Source organism: Coloeus monedula (assembly GCF_965178545.1).
Source record: "Coloeus monedula genome assembly, chromosome: 6".
NCBI lineage: Eukaryota > Metazoa > Chordata > Aves > Passeriformes > Corvidae > Coloeus > Coloeus monedula.
In genome coordinates, this window is record NC_138786.1 from 46,704,983 (window position 1) to 46,722,412 (window position 17,430).

Here is a 17,430-nt window from a genome sequence, read left to right on the forward strand (position 1 = left end):
ACCAAGAACAAGTATGAAGCACATGAAAGACCAGAAAGAATAAAAATATTGATACTGTGTTAAACGGTAAAAGAAATTTTTAAAATGAGTTGTGATTCTTTGCAGTAGTCAAAAAAATGTAGTCTTGGCATGGATAGAAGCCTCAGTAATTTTGTGGTTTATATATTCTTTGCAATGACACATTATTCCCCCAATAAGCTGATACTCTTTTCATTTCACCATTTCTCCTACCTGATTTAGTTAGAATGTATATGTCTTGCATGCTCAGAAAATTCATTTCAGAGGGTGCTAAATGACCACAGGTGGAGCAGCAAAACCCATTTTGGGGTCCATTTTTCTGCACTCTTTTCAGAGTTCAGCACTGTTTCTTACACAGGTGCAAAGATTCAATGCATCTTGCCTCCACTGATAAGGAGCATCCTGATTCCTCAGTAACCAGTACGATATTTTCATATTGGAAAGTTTCCTTTTAGGAGCAGCCCACAGGCTGCCAAAGTGTGTCTAATTCTGTTACAGCTGCAAATACCAAATGTGCACAGTGGGCAGCACCTCCCTAAGCTGTAACCATATTTCTTGCCATAAAAAACAGTCCTTTTATACTATTTAAAGGAGCTGTGATAACATTTACCAGGCACAGTGGTACTTTTCTCTAATTTAGATCTTTCCTGTGTCTGTATTTTGCCATGCTTATATCACACCCTAAATGGAGAGGGTAATAGAGCTTCTGGAGGTAAACATTTATTGTCCTTATAGCTTTTAGGTGGTGAACTTAGGGAGGCTGGGAGATGGACTAGATGTCATCCCACACTCTGAAGCCAGGTCTACATTGCAGGGCTGGAAGGAAGTCCAGGTTTGCTTTTGTCCACATTTCTGGCATCAGCTCAGTTTTTGCTGTCCTGTTGTTATGGTATGTGATGAATGTAGCTTAACAAGTTTTATAAACCAGTTAATTCACTCACTACTTTATTTATTTCCCCCCTTTTTATTCCTAGAAATCATAAGCTATTAATTACAGTTCCAAGCAAGAGTTTAATTCTATGTGAACACAACAGGTGGAATTGAACAGTATCAACAAATTGAGAAAACTGTTTATTGAATAAGAAATACTTCACTGTAGGTTGAAAAGGAATATAAAGGCAATATCACGCTGTGAGGATAAAAAAATTATGTTGCCAAGCATTTTGAGAGTCAGATGAGAACAGAAGCTATGGAAAAGGACATGTCTTGCTAGAGATACTTCAAAGTGAAAGGAAGCAAGCCTCTGAGGGCAAAGAAAGATCACTCTGTAAGATGACACTTTCACAATTAAAGGTTGGCAGCAAGGAGGGTGCATTCAGCAACTTTATCCATTTACAAGTGTTGGAATGAAAGCAAAAATAGAAGAATTCTCTGTCATTGAAAAATATCACCCTCTGCACCAAATATTGCAAAACATGCATGTGAAGGATAAGTTTTCATTTACTGCAGAAATACAGAACCTGGGTCAGAGATGACCAAACGAATTTCCTACCTGTCATGATGACACTTAACTTCTACAAATGCCCAGCTGTCACTGCTCAGGGCATCATCTCTTGAATCACTGACTGCTTCAAAGAATATCTCCTTGCATCTTATTCTGCCTTTAGGATTTTCTTGAGTTCATGATGTTCGAGACTGTTTTCTCAAATAACATCATCTTCTGTCAATAAATCCTTGGGTAAAGGTTTATAAAAAGACTTTAGGTTTGGGGGGTGTTTTTTGTTGCTAGCAATATCCTCTTACTAATTAATTTTATCCATTCCCCTTCAGGCAGAGAATAGAGCTGGAAAATGTTAGATTATCTACTTGAAGTTTTCAGAAATCTAAAGCTGCAAAATTGAGGCAATCAGAAAAGACAGTCTAATATATATGTTCTAACAAAAAAATTCCTGATACAAACTTTTCTAACCATTTAATCAGGTTATTCACCACTGACAACTAATTTAGGGACCAACACCAATATTTAAACAAATGTTAACTCATATTTCCAGTGAGTGCCTAACCTATTTTGGAGACAGAAGTACGGAGAGGATTCAGCATAATATATAACTGGCTGCTTCATTATGCAAAGTATAGTTGAACTGAAATAATTTACACAGAATTTTTTTTCCCTGGAAGTTAAGCACCCTTTCCTTATTTTACAGTATGTTCAATGCAATCACTGAAACGGTATCTTTCTAATATTTTCCCTGAACCATTAAATCTAATTTCAAGCTGTGTTTTATACAGCTGAGCTGTGACATATAGTTCAAGAGAGGAGCTCATCACGGTGGCTGTTCAGCTTCACCAATCATCTCCACTAACTTCACAAATCACAACACAGCACACCTCTCATTATCACCATGTTTTCTGATGTATAATGCAATTCATGTTGTGTTCTTGCCCTCTTCTCCTTGTAAATGTTAAAATATAATCTGGATTAAGTGTCATGGATTAATTTGTCACAGATACTGTCAGTCAGGTGAATTAGCCATGTTTGCTACTGTATCTGTGTTACGATCTGATTACAAGAGATGCCTCTGCCCGAATCAAGGAGCAAATGAGACTATATGCAGGCTCTTGTGTATTTCAGAAACCTTATTTTTCTAATCTGAAGCCAGATGAAACCGTTATGGTAATAGATCTTGGTTTTGTTTAGCTAGAAAATCTCTCCAATGGGCTTTCATGTCAATCTAGTTCAGTTTTTCCCCCCTCTGGTTTGTTTTTTTAAAACACGTGAAAGTCATATTTATGTCAAAAAATATTTAATCCCTTATTCATCTCTGCTCTCTGCTCTTACTCCAGTTATAACCTGTTCTTTATCTTAAGAAGTGATCATTAAACCAATCAGGATGCTGACTCATGATCTAAAGAGAGAGGCATGGTCCTGTTCTAGAGCCCTGAAGTGGAACTTACTATAATTGGTTTCCATCAATCTTTTGTAATACACTATGTATCTATATGACATATCTGTAATGGCAGGAGAAAGTACTAAAACATTTCTGAAGGGCAGTAGTTTTTTATGTGTTTGCTACACTACGAAAGTGTTACTACCAATACTCATGTAAAGAAATAATATATACCTATCTCTTTGGGTTATCTTAAAATAATATTTGCAATCCTCAGATTTTGCTGGTGATAAACACCACATAGCTCCATACAATGGCATTCAAGGTCATGATATTTCCTACTGACATTTCTTCTCCATAGGAGTGTTCCTGGGCCATCTGTGGAGACCAGGCTTTCCCACCTCTGATGCTTGAAGCACACCCTCCAATATACTGGGACCTGTGCAGTGAACAGGTCTCAGAGGATCATTTATTCCTCCTGCCCTATCAGTGGAAAAGCTTCTGGAGCCAAATAGCTGGCTGAGATCCTGATATCTTCCTTAGAATGGCAGGCAGCCTCATTCCAAACTTAGGTGGCCAAGAGATATGCAGGAGTTTGGACAAAGGCTCCAAGGCTCCCTAGTGTTCAAGTGTTCTTGGAAAAATATGTATTAAATAATTTCTTTATGATGTTGTGACTCAAGATATACTGAATGTCTTTCTACCCTCTCTTCACCTTTTCTCTATGGTAATATAGGAGAACAATCAGAGAGATAAAGATGTCAAAACATTTGTCAGCACCAGTGGTAGACCCACAAAGCTGCAAAATTCATTGGAAGTTTGTCATTAAACTTTATTTCCAGAAAATAAATCAAGTTATATGGTTATATTTATTGAAAATTTTGCAAGTGCCAAAGTTGCTCATTGCTCCAGGACTTATCTGCTGACTGGAAAGTTCCTGCCTAGGGCAAAGATATATACACACAGAAAAAATCCAGGGTTGATAATAAAAACACTGACCCATCCTTAGCTATTGCACTGTGCATCACATTGCTATCATCATCGCAGTGCTTTTCACTGATATTTGACAACAAAACCTCAGCGACAGCTGTTTTATTATTGTCTTTAATGGCCATAAAGCAGAAAATATTGCATAATGCAGAGGAAACATCCTGACAGTTCTGGCTCTGTGTGAGTATGTCAATTTAATAGCACTGTTTGGCTTCTGAGGGATTTCTTGACTAACAGGTGCATCATTATACACATCAGCAATTCACTAAGTAGGACAATAATACAGTGCACATTATGATGCTATAACTGACACCAAAAATGAACTCTCTTAAGAAGTGCAATAGATTGTTACTGTGCTTGTACAAGTGCTGTTTGAACCAACACAGTCTTTGGGGTTAGAAATTGTTTTGTATGTTACTGCAAAGATCTGTGGTTTGCCCTGATGAATTGGATAAAAGAAAGAGGAGAAAGAACTGACGCTCCTCATTAAGAAGAACCACCAAATGATGAATGTCTGATACTTGTCCAAGTTGGTCTCTGTTTTAATTTACTTTATACTTTCATATGCTTCATCAGGAAATACCAGGGGGTTTCAATTTCAGATAAAACAACGATATTTTAACATGTTCATGCCTTTCCAATTCCATTACTTTCTTCCAGGTAACAAGGTAGTCACATTTCCAGTAGGGAAAAGTAATCAGACAAGTTTGCAAAGGAGTACTGCCTCTCCACAAGGAACTCAGTCTCTATGCCTAAACACAAGCAAAAAAATCTCTTAAACTCTTGTCAAATTAAAGCTATATTTTGGTAAGATTCTAGCACTTCAGATGAGCAGAGTTTGTCTGCAGCTACTACAAGAACTATTTTTTTTTTCATAAAAACAGAAACAATTTGCTTTCATTTTCTTTGGATAAAAATCTAGATGTATCAGAGTTGGAAAAGAGCTGCCCATTCAAATTCATCCAACTACTAAACTAAAAATTAAGTGCAAACCAGATCATATAGAATGAATCAGTATGTATAAGGTGATTCCCCAATTCAAAATAATATTAAAGGCAGTCTTTGTGGTTTTGGGAAGTTCAGCACCTTCCTGTTAGTTTCCTTTTATGTTTTTAATTTATTAAATCTTCTTCAGAAGGATCTGTCTTGATAAATAAAATCCACACAAAGCCTCCAGCTCAATTTAATTAACCCAGAAATTTGGTTTAGATTTGAATTAACCATCAATCATCACTGGCATTTCCATTCTGAGTATTCAAAGGATTGTCCAGATCTTCCATATCCCTTGTTCAAACTTCCTTTCAGATGACTGCTCAGCCTAGAAAGTGCTTGAGTAGCAACCCATTGTTCAGTAATCCAGTAATTGTGTATGTGTTCATTTCACAGATGTGCAAGACATCTAAGGGTGGTAAGGTCACAAATAACACTCATATGTTCAGTGTATTCCACCTGAACCCTCTGTTCTGACCACACTCACACTGATTAAAACTATTTTTATCAAATCCTAGTGAAACTTTGATAAAAGTGATAAAGAAAGGGACAGTTTATAGCCTATTTGAAAAAAAAAAACCTCAGGTCATGTTGGGTGTACTTAGAAATGGGAATGGTAAAGTGTTACAGTGCAGAATACTGCAACACACATATCAATCAACGAGGCCGTGGAAAAGAAATATCTATGGACCGATTCTTGGTAGATGTTTCAGAGATGTTTATTTCTCCAGCCGCATGGCCGGGGCTCTGCCCAGGAACTGTTCCAGTCACCGGACCGAGGGTCCTTCTGCCCGCGCAGGGAACACAAACCAACCCATGGGAACGAGGCTGAGCAGGGGCAGGGAAACCCCGTGTCTGTGCCCAGGGCCCCTCTCTCAGGGCCACATGGCGGGGGGAGGGACCCCAGCATTTCACCCATTTATTTTTAATAAAAAGAGACTTAAAACTTAACATTGAAAACAACTGGATAAACATGAGATAACAAGGACAGTTTCAAAACAAAACAAGCCACCCTTCTGAGTCTTTAAATGTCCAAACAGATTCTCTGGAACATCTTAAGGCTGACAGAAGGGAGACAGGACTCTCTGGGCATCCTTTGTGGGGAAACTGAAGCAGGAGAGGGTTTCTTCCATTTGTACCTGTTGGAACTCTAAACAACAATTGTTAATTTCTTCCCTCCTCCTCTTCATCCCCCCTCGGCATCGGAGACAAGTTGTAGGGAAAGGGAATTGTATAGGGAAGCCATGGGGTGAAAAATGGATTAGGGATAAACTGGGGATGGAGTAAACCTAGGAAAGGGTTCATATTGGGTATAGGGTAAAAGGGGAAAGTAGGTTGTGGGTAGGGAAGCTGCTGGGATGGATATTGTTTATAATTTTGTGCATAACGGCTGCCTTTGACGGGAATACCTCCAGGCCCAGTAACATTCGCTGCTTGTAAACCCTTCTTTCCTTGCACTATATCAAATTGGACAACTTCCCCATCTCCTACACTTTGCAGGTAATTTTTAGGGTTATTCCTTTGAATGGCAGTTCTATGGATGAATAAATCTTCCCCTGTATCATCTCGTGTTATAAATCCATAGTTGTTTTTTACATTGTACCATTTCACAGTTCCCGTGATTTTCGTTGCTATAACTTCTCCTATCACGTGCTTGCGTGTTTGTCGTGGGTGCCAGTCCCACGTGGCTGCTGCCTCGCTGATTCCAATGTCTCGGCCGGGCCCCCGCGTTGCAGCTGCTCCGCGCTCTCCGAGCGGCGCTGCTCCGGCGTGTCTGGGCTCTGCGCGGCCCCGCGTTGCCATCGCCGCCGGCCCTGCGCCCTCCGAGCGCTTCCGCTCTGCCAACTCCACGCTGCTTTGGGTGCGGCCCCGTTCCGGCTCAGCGCTGCGCTGCGCGGCTTCTCGTGTCGCTGTGGAAACCGCCGCTTCTCCCTCCGCAGGGCTCTCCGAGCCGTGTGCTCAGAGCGGGCTGCCACGCCGATGCCGGTTCCTGGCTGCTCGTGGCCCACGGCACCCGCGGCGCCTGCGGCATCGCTCCCTCACTCGCGGCCGCGTGGCCGGGGACCCCGAGACAGGGATGGGGTCCGTGATAAGGAGCGCGCTCCCGAGGGGGCCGGGCGCATCCAGCACAGGCACCTCCGCCGGCACGGCTGCAGTCATGTGCTCCCGGGATGGCGGCCGCGCGGGCTTGGCCACGGGATTACGGCCATCCTCTGCTTTAGGGGTAATGGGACCATACAAATGCTCCTGAAGAGCTTCCCTGATTACAAGGGATGCATGGAGAGGTGCATGTTCTGTTTGATCCTTTATCTCACACAAGATCTCAGACCAAAAACACTCATGAATAGTTCCAGGAGAATCAACATCAAAAAGTAAGTCTCGAGAAATATAAAAGAAATTCTTGAAAAGCTGTTTAAAAAATGTTCTAGATCTCCCGGAACAAATACTTTCTTGTTTTGTTGTTCAAGGATTCCTTTAACTTCTAGATACATTTCTTTCTGTGGCTCAGAGAGCCACATTTCCCACGATTCTTCCATAGTCCAGAGAGAATATCCAAACCAACCTGAGAAGAGAGAGATCTAGAGTGGTTTTTACTCACGAATTTTCTGTCCTTAGGGATCGGTGCCTTGCCAGCATTTCTCTACCAGTTGTTACAGTGCGGAATACTGCAACACGCATATCAATCAACGAGGCCTGTGGAAAAGAAATATGTACGGACCGATTCTTGATAGATGTTTCAGAGATGTTTATTTCTCCAGCTGCATGGCTGGCGCTCTGCCGAGGAACTGAGGAAATCACGGGACCCGAGGGTCCTTGCCCGCACAGGGGAACACAAACCAACCAATGGAGAACGAGGCTGACCAGGGGCAGGGAAACCCCGTGTCTCCCCACCAGGGCCCCTCTCCCAGGGCTACATGGCAGGGTGGGGAGACCCCAACAGTAAAGCAGTAGCCATAATGGAATTTTCAGAGGTTTACTAGAAACCTGACAATTATTTTCTCGTAGTTCTTGTTTCTAAGTTCAGCCAAGAATGAGCACTCCTTTGTACTAGACCCCACAGCAACACACAACTGAGGCAGTTTTGTTCCCATAACTTTTAGAATCTAAATATGACACAAGAACCAACAGATGAATACAGGCAGGCAACCAGGAATAAAAGGACACAAGAATATGAGCATCAGTGGCTGCTTCTGTACATTTGTAGACTGTTGAATTTGAGGAACACCCTGAAATTCCCAATATCCTCATATGAACATTTCTTTACACAAGCTCCAGCTGTCCTTGCAGACAGTCTCTGTACCCATTAGTTACATGACATTTTCATGATGTAAGAAACCAAAAAAGCAGTATTGTGTTGGAACTATCAACATTATCAATCCTTTCTGGCTGCTGAAATGAAGAAGCTGCTAACTAGCTCTGCCTAGGAATGCAAAGTATGTGAAACAATGATGAAGAGGATGACAAACCTTCCTATCACTTGCATGCACCAAGGCTGGAGGTGCAGCCTTTATGGAAAACTGCCAAATAAAAAGTGTAGTTTGAGGCACAGCCAAGAAAATGCTGATCACTCTTTCAGAAGTTGTCAACCTCTACAAAAGACTTGCTACTTTCTTCAAGGACACAAAGAGCTGTCCTTCACAATGGAAAAAAGGATTTAAGTTGTGGGGGATTTAACAGAAAAAGGGAGCTCTTGTTGAGCCTTAATAAAGAATATAGCACTAATGATAAATTTGAAATACCTGTGCCTGTTTCTCTTTTATCTAATAGCACACTTTGATCTTTCAGTGAAAGAGTAGAAAAATTAAGGTATAAAAAGCCCCTGGTTTTAAGGATTAAGCGAGTAGGCAAGACTAACGTATTTGTTCAATATTCATGCCCCTAGGAGACCATTACCTTGAAATCATTACCTTTATTTATTCTCTGGTTTCATGGATCTTGTAAACTTTTAATGAAATAATACATAAAATTGGGTTCCATTCAGCTACAAATGCTCATTAATTGTTTGCTAATGCAACACATTTTTTTTTTCTATTTGCTCTCCTGGCATTATTATAATGAAGAGCAATTGCTTTATAAAGAAACTTGTGCAAATAGTGTAAATCATGGCTTCTTTACCATTCTACTAACTTGCCCTCTGGTGGACTTTTTTTTGTTAATTAACTTTCTATTGTTTGTCATTCCAATTAAATAGAGTAGAGCTAACACTTAAGGTTTACATGAAGGGCTGTAAAAGCTAAAAAGAAACAAACAAAAAAAAACCCAAACAACCCCAAGAAAACAAAAAAAATTTTAAAGGAAAAAAGTCTTTAAAAGAAATAAACAAAAAACTCCCCTTAAATGCCCTGAAACTTAGTGAAAGCTCCACAAAAGTTAGTAGGGAAAAAAAAAAAAAAACGCAGCTGATGCATCATCAGTGTAGCAGTAAAATTAAAAACTCATCTGTTTTGTGTTCATATCAGTCAGAAGGAAGTGAATCAAGTTTAGTATTGTTCACAGTGAAAGTACCTAGGATTTGCTCACCTGAACATATGTCTAATTACAGTACAGATAAAGACCAGCAGAAAAAACTTGGCATGCTGTGGAAATCTCATGACCTCATTCTGTCATTGAAATCCAGACTGACCACAGTCACCCACAGAACTCTTCATTTTTCTGCTGTGCCACTTCTGGTCATTTCATCTCATGTAAACATTAGAATTTTACCTGCAATTCTATATTAGCATATTACTATATAATTCTATATAGCATATTACTATGCTATAGTAACTTACCTTCAATAAATCCTAAGAACAGGGACATACCTAAATTGAAATGACTTAAGGAGATGTAATGTATATTTAAAGGACCACATGCATCTATTTGTGGTCATGACAGGTAACTTCATTATTCTGAAGCTTAAAGTGCTTATCTAATTGCTTATCTAAGCAAAGCAAGGTCTCTTGATCCAGTATTATGGAAAAATAGTTCATTAATTCATGATTCAAACGAGCACAGCTTTACCAGTCTAACAAGAAAACACCTTATTTATTTCTAATTTTGCCACTTTTGACTTCCAGAGATGCACATGGCTGAGTGAGCTCTATTTTCTTACCAGCTTACCTCTCATTCAGAAGAGAGATAATATTTTTATAGCACTTTGGTGTTGCATTTGTGAAGAAATTCTGTCACAGATTAATTAGGGATTACAATGCAGACAAGTAAAACAAATATTTATGACCATCAAATTTATTACACAGTTGCCACATTGTGTCAAGACATACGTACAGCAAAGGTACTGAAAAGCTCTCTGGGATCAGTTCAAAGGCTCTTTATCATTCTTGCTTCCTTCAACAAAGCAGCTCAGAAATTTTGTGGTGGGACAAAACACTATCTCTTGAAAATTAATTCTGAATACAGAGTGTGAGCAAAATGGAAAAATCAGAGCATGTCAGTAAGAAAACTCAATACGATTGATTTAACTTTGAAAAATTGTAAATAAGTCTGCCCACAAAAAGTGCAGATGCTTTCACACTTTACTTTGGAATTAGTTTGGAATTTTGACCATAATAACAATTATCATATTTTATTACAATTCATGGGGGTTTTTGTCATTAAAGAAAAATTCACAAATCCAAGCAATACAGTCTTATTGAAAGGGTTAAACAGGTGTTATTTTTGCAGCTTTTCTATCAGAACAGCGATAAATTCTTGAAGAATATATGAAGTTCAGATGTGATTTTATCGGGAAATCATTGGCATTTAAGCTCACAAAGCATTCTCTGAAAAATGCAAAAGCATTCAGAGAAAATATCAATAGAGATGTTACACAAGAGGATGAGTCACATGAAGAAATATGAGTTTTTGAGTCATGGCATATTCCTTTACAGAAGTAAAATGTACATCAAGTCACTGAATACAATCAGAATAAAATTCAGGGAAGTGGAAAGAAACAGATTTTGAAACTAATAGAGATGAATTTCTAACTAATTCCATATCAAGTGACAGGAATAAAAAAAACAGTAAAGGAAGGGTTCAGCTGTACACAAGGTGAGGAAATCCGTGGGTGACAACAAATCTTTTTGCACAGGCCTGGCTGCTTTAATAGGAATATTATCATACTGGATAAAATTTGAATTAAAAAAAAAAAAGAGAAGAAGAGCAATTCTACAAAATGGATTTGCTTGACAAATACTTTTGAGTATTTTTTTGTTTTGTGCATTTTGTACACCATGTTTGTACATACATGGTATGCTCTACTAAGGATTTGAAAAAGAAAATTATTATCTGCTTTCTGTGACTTATCCCAACTCTCTACTTTGTATCAATCTCTTTTTTCTCCAGAAGTAGCTGAAATATCTTGTTTGCTTGTCCAGATGGAAGGCACATTGAATGTCTATGAAAGTGACCATGCCCCTAGGAACTCCAGGACACCCTCTCCCTCACAGAACAAAAGAAGAATGAATCACACAAAAACACTCAATAAAATAATTCTAGAAAAATAAAAGGTGAACTTAACATCTATTTCCTAATCAGAGCAGACAGTGATATCACAGCTGCCCAGGTTTTGTGAGCATATTTGAAGGAAGTAGCAGCCCATCACCAGCACTTTACCAAATATTCAGGCTACCACAGTGCAGCGTCTATGAACACTTTCTCTTTTCAATCAGACACGGATTCAAACTTCCAATGAGATCACCAGAGTCTCCTAAACTTTCAGCATCTGCTTGATTGAAAAGCATTCCTTGGTATCTAAGGTAACGCTGACGATGTGTTTGCCTCAGACGTGGCCTATCCACTCATGTCCAGAGCCCTTGCCCACGACACCCAATCTGAGTGAGAGGTTCCTCTCCCCCCAGGTCAACACAAGCTCTTCAGGCTTGTAACATGGTGGGATTTTATACTACCCTTAATAGTATTTACAGACTAATAACTGTCCACCTTGGACTCCTTTTTGTCTTTCACAGCTCTCAGGTAGAGGCAGTAACTCCACTCAGCAAGGGTTTTTGGTTTTTTTTGGTGGCACAGTTAGCTGATGAAGTTCCCACCTCCAGGGCCTGCTTGGTGCTCCTGCAATGCTGCAACCCAAAGCAGTCCACACAGCCCTGCATGGAGCAATGATGGAAACAGGCACTGGGGAAGGAGCCTCTTGGGCTGGCCTCTGCCAAAGGCAAGCTTTGCAACCACGTCTTCTGGCACCCCTTTTCCCCAACACTCTTAATGAAGACTTACAAACCCTTCTTTGGAATCACAGGACCAAAGCCAAACTCCTCCACTGAGGTGAAGTAATTTATGATTCAGCACTGTTGAGCTTTGTTAGACATTAATTTAGGCACCTAAAGCTATTTTTTAAATAATGCCTTGAAGTCCTTTGCCGTAAGCTTTTAGTTAGAATTTTGTTATTAATTTGCTGTCTACAGACAGCACCATAGAAAAAAAATTCTTTACAGAAGTTTATTCAACTTTTTGTATTTATTAAAGCACCTGTATTTAAACTGTTGATGTAGCTCACCATGCACACTGTCTGAGAGAAGAGTGTTGCTATTCTTCGTAGTATATTTACAGTGATATGTATTAGTTTTACTGGTTATGAAAGTGGCTAATCTGACAGCTCCTTGGCACAGCAAGGGCAAGAAAGAGATGGTGGTAATGGAGCCTTCCAAAAATGTGCCATTAACACTTTCCAGTTTGACCCACAGGACCAGACTCAAAAGGAAAAAAAAAAAATTCTATCACTTTGGCTACTCACAGCCTGGTTTTTACAAGGAGATCACCACCAAAAATATCACATATGTTTGGTTTGTCGAGGGATTTTCACCCCTCTTTGATTCTGAGGATTTTTACATGTATAAAGCCAAATGACATAAATATAAAGCCAAATGATAAAGCTGACACTTCCAACTCCTGAGTTCTGAAAAATGTTTAGCTAAAGAGCAAAGTTATTCAGGTTATTAATGTCTCTGAAGTAAAGAGAAAAATTGGGCTACCTCAATTAAATAAAGTGTAGCAAGCCCAAGCAAACCACAATATCTTTAATGATGATAAATGTGTGGATTTACAGTGGTTTAGTAACCTGCAAAAAATACTGTCCTATTTTAGTAATAACAATAAGAATATGCAACACCCTTCATTTCTTAAAAATTTTACATTGATGGAAGATTTACTTGGTAAAGACTCAGAGGACCTTAGGTCCTGTTGTTCACAGGGAGTACTACATTTTAGTAAGTGCCATTTCTTTTTCATTAATGCAGTGGAAATTTTAGACTCATTCTGAGAATCACTTTCTGAAATCTATTATTAAATATGAAAGGGAAAGCCAAGGTGTAATTTTCCCTTCCGTAATATGTCTGAAGATCCCAGAAATAATATTTGCAAGAAAGCTTACACTGGAAGAGGAATTAGTTATTGTTCACTGCCTTATCAGGCACAGAAGATAAGGCTGAAAACATCTATAAAGAGCAGCATCAGATGAAGGTGGGTGTACATTTCAGAACTGACAGCATAAAGAAACAGCTGAGGCCCAATTAAAATAAGAGTAGAAAAAGGGACTCAAAGTTTGGAAAACTCAGAGAGAAAGGATAAATATGGGGCAAAGGATGGAACTAAGACCAAAATGTCAGAAGCATTAACAAAAACCTCATATTGTGGGAAAGTGTGGGTTACTAACAAACAAGAAGTCTTTTTCAACAGTTCAGCTACCATTTTAAGTCCTTAAATAAACGTCCTTGTGATGTGGATACTAGTCACTTGACTTTAACAAGAGAGAAACCTCAATTTACTCTGTTCCAAGGAGAAGTGAATCTTTCCAGCACTGAACTGTGAGAGCAAAGAAGTTACATGAGAAATATAAATCTACTCTGTGGTAGAAATTTTGGGGGTTGTGATACTACGTAAACAGGGAAAACAGAGCATTCAATCAATAACTGCTAGCACTAAAAGTTGCACAGTGAATTAATCTCATACCTCAAGTTTTCTCTAATGTCCAAGGAAGAACAAAAAAGGGACATTTACTTCTTTTAATGCCTATTTTATCTCTGGATTAGTGCTGATCTGCATAGCTTTTCATTTTCTACCAGTGTGTAAATGAATGCCAGAGGACATTATGCTTACTGGTAGGCCCAGTAACTTTAAATTCTTGGAAACAAAGTTGAGATTTTTTACTCAGGTATGACTTTAAAATAACATCACTCAGCATCTGGCAGAAATATTTCACTCATGTGACTTATTAAATACTCTAAAATAACATATAGCCTGCTCCCTTGGGTCCTCTGGGGTTTTCTATAAAGAAATAGCTTCCAGGGAACCAAAATACTTTCTGTGAGGACTCTCTGGTTTCTTCCTGACACTTACAATACTTGTGGCTTGGGGCAGGGTGATAGTAAAGTCAAAAGTTTATGGGAAAGTCTTGGGCTTTTTGAAATATCCATAAATCCATTCTAGCTGGACATTTTTTGTGCCTCCTGCTATAGTAAAGGACTCAAGTAAATGGTGCAGAGTCTTCCAGGCCTTCAGCATCCTTAGACCAACCTTTCATTAAAACAGGGATTGTAATTCAAGAGGAACCAATATAAGTATTTTATTCAACAGAAATATTTTATTAGGAATTAAGAGAAATGACGTATCTCAACCAACAAGTCTGTTTGGAAGTTACATATTAATAGACCATTCCTTAACTAAACTAGTTTTCTTACAACAGTTATTTTCTTATACTATGGAAATAATGAAATATAAATAAATTATTTTGGAAATAAGAAAATATTTCACCTAAGCATTCAAAATCTCTGTCCTTCCTCTGAGATCCCCAAACCAAATCCCTTGAAACTGTTTCTGTTTCATTACAAGATTCCCTTCCACTAAGTATACTTAGTATGCTAAAAGGAAACATAATTTTCAGAGCTTAAAGGTCTGGCTTAAAAAGACTTTTGGACCTAAAAGCCTGATACAAAACCCAGAAGAGTAAGTAAGAAATTACTGCTGACTCTGTTAGGCAAAACTCTTACATACATATATACAAACTAAAAGAACAGAGATGTAATGAAAAGAGCAGGTGTAACAAGGGGGGAAGAAAAACAGACAGATAACATCATCATTATTTCAGCTTTAAGAAAATTCCCAGAAAGTAGAACCTGCTAAATCAGGAAGTGGACAGATGTCAATCTATTAAAGATTACTCACATCATAACACAAAAAATTCCAGTGAACTTTTATTTTTAATGAAAAGTCCTATTCGCACAGACTAAATGAGTCCAGACAATTTTCAAACAGATTGTCTGAAATTCAGCTGTTCTTCCAATGGCTGTTTGCTACACTGGCAGAAATCATGTCTAAAGGACATATTTCTGCCTTTTCTACAATGGAGTCACTTTCATTACAAATCTAAAGTAAAGGGACAAAACTTGTACTTCAGTAGAGCAACATCATTTTCTGAAATAAATTGTAGACAGTTCTAGAACTGATAGGACAAGGGGTAATGGTTTTAAACTTCAAGAGGATAAGTTTAGATTAGATATGAGGACTAAATTCTTCATGTCAGGGTGGTGAGGCATGGGTTGCTCCGAGAAGTGGATGCCGCATCCTGGAAGTGTTCAAGGCCAGGTTGGAGCAACCTTGTCTCGTGCAAGGTGTCCCTGCTCATGGCAGCAGAGTTGGAAACAAATGATCTTTAAGGTCCCTTCCAACTGCAAACTGTTTTGTGATTCTATGATTTTGAAATGGTATTTGCATTAAGAAATTGTCTTATAATTTTCTCTATAATTTTAAAATAAATTTGTCCAAGCCTACTTCTGAAATTTTTTGAACTGAAACTATTAAAGCAAAGATTTTCTTATTAAAATAACTCATGTGTTCTGTTCAGGAGAAGCCACCAACTTTGGACTACTGGAAAAATATTTTTTGGCCCATATTCATGTCAGTCACTGAGGCCATTCCTTTCATCTGAACTCTGTACCAAAATATGAAATAAAAGCATGTGAGAGCAAAGAAGTGCCAAAAATAATAAAAGAAGTGCTGAGAAAAGTAAATGCACAAAGAGTGGAAAACAATTCTCCGTATTTGAAATCTGTGCATAAATATTGGATCACAGAAGACACCAGTCTTTCATTTTATTCTATTCATTTTAAATTGTTACTTGCAAGTTATACTTTCTTGCTTCTATTTTTCACTGTGTGAAATGCATCAATAAAGTCTTCACAAGACTATAAAACAAGCACCAAATCTTCAGCTATATATCTTCAAGAATACTGAAACATATCTAAGTTCTTAAAATAGTAGCAAAAGATAAAGAAAGACTTTTAACAACTTCTTTTATTCTTCTTGCTAGGAAAGAATATACAAAGCTTTGCAAAACTATCCAAAGACCATAAAGTCCTCATGAACTGATCACTGCCTATCTTGAGTAACTGCTAGACACTCAACAGACAAGTGTTAGTATTGTTTATTGCAATATATTTTGTCTAACAGAACAAGAACATTAATAACAAAAGTGAAAACAAAGGTTATATTATCCAGTGTATTAGTATCTGGGAACTTATTGATATTTAAAATCGAATCACAGGAAAACAGCTTGGAAGAAACTCCTGAAGTCTCAAATCCAACTTCCTGCTCATAGCAGGGTCAACTATGAGATTAGACCATGTTATTCAAGGCTTTATTCAGTTTGGCTCTGAAAACCTCCAAGGATGGGGAGAATACAGTGTCTCTGGGAAGTTTCTTTCACTGTGTCACTTTCTTTATGTTGAAAAAGACTTTCTTTATATCCAGACATAATCTCCCTTGTTTCAATGTATGTACTGAAATCTTATCCTCCCATGGTGTGCTGTCTCTCATCACCTACCAAGCTGTGCAGCTTGCTGTCTACCCAGATTCCCAGATCCTTTTCAGCTGCTCCTCAGCCAGTCAGTCTCTAGACTGCATTGGTGCAAGTGATTATTTCTTCCCAGATACAGGACTTTATCTTCAACCTTGATGAATTTCCCAAGGTCCTGACAGCCCATTCTTCCAGCCTGTCTGGCTGTGTATGAATGACAGGCCTGACCTCTAGAATATAGAATACAGTCACTGGTAGCAGTTACAGAAGGAGTATATTCAGGATTTATTACACAAGTGCTATCTAAAATGTATGAAAGTATGTCAATTAGGCAAAAAAAGAAAAAAAAACACACAAAAAAAGGATGACACGTTGCCAATGATCCATTTATTTTGTGGAATGCTCCTTCAAGGCTCACGAAGGGACAAAAAAAACATTGCTCCATTTGTCTCTGACTTCATTAGAAGAGGATTTGTAAAACTTTTGCCCCCTGCTTTTTTTTATTATTATTTTTTTTTATTTGAAGGTTCTAATAATGTTCTGGAAGCATGTACAGTATGTTCAGTAACTCCTTGGGGAATTGTAGCTATCCCTTATTGAAAACAATGTCAAAGACAATCCTTCATATACTGTAAGAGAGACAGCATACTTTCCTCCAAAGCATATATGTCTTACATGACATGAAAGTTTCCTCTTTTCCAATAGCCCTTTTTCTAACCAAAAAAAAAAAATCATGAGTCAAGGAGACAGACACAGGAGTAAAATCACTCATCTCCTTGAACATTTTTTGCATTGAAATGATGGTTTTTTGTAAACTTAACA